Source organism: Anolis carolinensis, chromosome 2 (assembly GCF_035594765.1).
Source record: "Anolis carolinensis isolate JA03-04 chromosome 2, rAnoCar3.1.pri, whole genome shotgun sequence".
NCBI lineage: Eukaryota > Metazoa > Chordata > Lepidosauria > Squamata > Dactyloidae > Anolis > Anolis carolinensis.
The window spans coordinates 18,360,973-18,365,112 of NC_085842.1; the positions used below are offsets into that span (position 1 = coordinate 18,360,973).

At 47.9% G+C, this 4,140-nt stretch overlaps 1 protein-coding gene across 1 annotated transcript in view; it reads right to left on the minus strand.

Moving 5' to 3' along the window:
- LOC103280228 (zinc finger protein 420) overlaps nucleotides 1–4,140 on the minus strand; it is a 412,323-nt gene that overhangs the window by 64,490 nt on the left and 343,693 nt on the right. The window lies entirely within an intron of this gene.

A 4,140-nucleotide genomic window follows, 5' to 3' on the forward strand; every position in this document is an offset into this window, starting at 1 on the left:
GGCTTGACTTTGGATTCATTTCTTAGACAATTCTCTTATTAGTTTCGAACTCTGATCAGGTTTTTTGCTTTTTTTTATTTGGGGCTGTTTTGGAGAAGTCTGTCATGACTGCCTTTCCTGGTATTGTGGGGAACCATGAAAGTAGGTCATGCCTTGGCCAGTAGCACACCTGAAGCAAGGAAGAGCAGATCGGGACGTAGCGTCTCAAGCATGGTGAAGGGGAGGGTCAGGGTGAGAGATATGAGCAGGTGGGAGAGAAAACAACTTTCAGATGGAACTTTGCTTTTCAACCATACTATATGCTTTGAGAAATAAAAGGAAATGTGGCCTTCCAGCCTTCCTGTGAGGTCATTTTGTCTCTAGAGAGATTTAGGGAAGGACATAAAGTTCCATCTTTTGCCTTCATCTCCACTAATGGATCTTGGAAGTGGCCAAGAAGTCTCTCACCCTATGCAGCTCAGGTGCTCCCACCTCATATAGCTCTACTAGCCTATCAGCATCAGCAAAATAGCCTCCATTGACTCCTTCCGGGCTTCTAGAACATGAACTCAGGGAGGAGTTTTATTACGCCCCAGCCAGTGTTTTTTTCTTTCTTCGTCCAAATGGAAACTCCTTTCCCTCCAGCGTACTGGGTTGAGCTCAGCGTTGCTGCAAGTTCACCTTCCAGCAGCGAAATGCCATCTGCAGATTTCTCTGCTAAGCCCTCACCACCCTGTGGAGATGTCTCCTCAGAAGTCATATTACTCAGCTTGTGGCATGCTTTCGCCTCCAACATTATTCAGGCAATCTCCTCCCTGGATCCCCAGGAAGGGGTGTTCCTCCGCTAGGCAATTTTGTCTGCCCAGAAAGAACCACAAAGTGAAATTAAAGATGCCAAAAAACTGCACCCACCTGAGCTATTTGGCATTGAGTTGTTGTGGAGTTTGCAATGCTTGCAGATTTTTGTGGTCTGTCCACACTTTGAAAGGATGTTGAGCCTGCTCCAAAAAATGGTGCCATGTTAACAGGGCTGTGCACACGGAAAACTATTCTTTCTCCCACACATGCCAATGTCTTTCCATGTCTAATTTTTTTGATAGGTGCAAATTCCATCATTCCCCCAAACTGTTACAGCAGGTGAGTCATGGGGGGGGGGGGGGGGTCTGTGTGCCAGGTTTGGTCCAGAACCGTCATTTGTGAGGGTCGCAGTGGTCTGTGGGAGCCAAAGTGATGGAAAGTACTGCAAATCCCATCATCCGTGGTCCGTCCTCCCCCAAACCGCACCAGGATATAAAGTGGGTCATGGGGCGGGGGGTCTGTGTGCCAAGTTTGGTCCAGGTCCATTATTCTTTGGGGGGGGGGGGTCACAGTTGCCTGTGGAAGTGCCAGCCGATCAGAAAACTGCCACATATATACATACATACATTGACTTTTTATATAGTTATAGATATAGATAGACAAGCTTGGGTATCCAGCGGTGCCCAAAGTATTTTAAAAGGGCATTGTTTGTTTTTGTATGTTAGGAAATATCACTTAGGTAATCTGTAATGCTATTTATTAGAAAAAAGCCAGACTTTGTTTTTGTTTTTTATGAATGCTCCCATTAGAGCAGTGGTTCCCAAACTATTTGGCCTCCCGCCCCCTCTCCAGAAGAAAATATGACTCAGCGCCCCCTGGAAAGGAGGGAGTGGCTTAGAGAGGTGGGCATCAATCCTGCTCAAGAGGGCGGGGCTGAGCCTCTCCCCTAGTCCAAGATGCAGAGCTGGGAGGGGGAGGTGGGCGGGGCCACAAATGGGCGGCCAGGACTGGGATGGGCGGAGTTACGAGCTCTGAGGCAGGGCTGAGCTTCTATCCCTGTCTTGCGGCGCCTGCCAGGACACAGGGGGCGGGACCTCTTCCCAAGTTCCTGATGGGGCTGAACCTCTATACCCCACCCCTGTGTTCTAACAAGCACCTCAGGGGAGGTATACAGAGGCTCAGCCCTGTCTTGCGCTCTTGGGAAGAGGACCCGCCCCAGCCTTTAGTCCTAAAAGGCCTATCAGGAGAGGTATAAAGGCTCAGCCCTGTCTCAGGCTCCTGGAAGGAGGCCCCTCCCCCTCCCCTAGCTCCGCCCTCTGTGTCCCAACAAGCGCCTCAGGAGAGGTATAGATTCTCAGCCCTGTCTCAGGCTCTTGGGAAGAAGCCATGCCCCTCCCCTGGCCCCACCCGCATGTCTAATAGGTGCCATCATCGCTCCCCTGGATCCCTGCAATGCCCACTGGGGGGCGGTAGCACCCACTTTGGGAATCACTGCATTAGACGATGTGGGTGAACCATAAGGATGTGGGTGAACTACAATTCCCAGAATTGTGAGTCAATCCTCCCCAAATCCTGCCAGTATTCAATGTTGGCCATGTTGGATCTGCGTGCCAAGCTTGATCCAGATCCATCTGGCTGGGTTCAGTGCTCTCTGGATAAGGGAGCAGCTTAGGACTTCATGGCCACCATGGGGGTGTCCCAACTAGTATCTGGTCCTACCCACAGAGCTGGGCACACATTAGACTTGGTTTGGACTGGATGGCCCATGAGGTCTCTTCCAACTCTACTATTCTATGATTCTGTCAGGGAAGGAAGATGGCAGCGTGGAGGAGCTTACCATCACTCTGTTGTCATGGACCAGCCATCACCTGATCAGGTTTAGGCTTACTGCACCCCTTAACCTCTGCAGTGGTGGAGGATGTATTAAAATGGTCAGCCCCAGGAGGCTTAGGGATCTAGATGGATTCCTGACGGCTCCTGGGGGAGTTCCCACTACCGTGGTAGGTGATACTGTTGATGCCCTGGTTTCTCTCTGGAATAGGGAGATGACTAGGGCAATAGACAATATTGCTCTGGAATGTCCCCTCTCAAATAGCCGAGCTAAACTAGCTCCTTGGTTCAACAAGGAGCTGGCAGCAACGAAGCAAAAGAAGAGGGAACTAGGGTGCATGTGGTGTTTAAAGCGAAGGGAGTCAGACCGAATACGGCTATGCACCTATCTAAGGGCATACGTCATGGCAATTAGACACCGCACAGAAATCTTTCTTTGTGGCTAATATTGCATCCGCAAGGAACCGTATGGCAGAGCTGTTTGGAGTAAGCATTTCCATCGGCTTTTTATAATCCTAACAGGCAGGGAGGCACAAACCATAGCACAACAACAACAACAACAACACTTTATTTTTCTATCCCGCCACCATCTCCCCGAAGGGACTTGGGACAGGTAACATGGGGCGATGCCCAAAACAAAACAGAATAAAGCAATTACAATGAATATCAAAACAAAACAGTAATAACATAAATCAAATAAAATAAACAATTTAAACATTATAAAAATACAATAAAACACATAAAATCAGAGCAAATGAGTAATAATACAGCATCAACCACTGGAGATAAAAGGGGCCGGGCATATAAAACACAATATCCAAAGCTTTAATAAAGTGCATGAACAAGTGTCAGAGAGTCAACTGGGATAATATGGGATAAGGTAAGGTAGTGCTAAGAAGTAATGTCTCGGTGAAAGTGTCTATCATGTTGGTGAATTAATCAAACACACACTGAAATAGCCATGTCTTCAGCTGTTTCACAAAGGCAGGCAGGGTTGGAGCCAATCTAATCAAACTATGTCTCTGACCCTGGGCGTTGTATCTACGGGTCAGGCTTATCTACTTCTTCTGTTGCAAGCATAACTACAATGGCTGGGAAACTTAGGGAGTACTAGCTAATCAGTTCTGTCCTGATGGACCTTTATCCTTGAAAAGTAACTTCCTCTCTGCTCTTTTTCCAAACATCAGCATTTTTTCTCGAACATGGGCCTCACAAGGGCCATTGCAAATCAGGTCATATGGCAATAAATTAGGACATATGGGATTTACAGTCATTGGAACTATCCCTGAAAATTCCCTTTCAAAACTACGTCTCCCTCAGTCTAACTGACTATCCTATGAATGTGAAATTTTTCTTCCATGACTATATCTATGGCATCATCTTTAGTCCTTTGGTTCCAGGGCTTTTGAGAGATGCTCTTTCCCCTCCTTCCAGGGTAACACTGGGCAAGGAAGGGTTAAGGGGAGGGAGTTTGGTTCCCAGAGAGGCAGGAAGGAAGTGGGCCTCCTTAGACCCACCTTTCCTGTCGCTCTA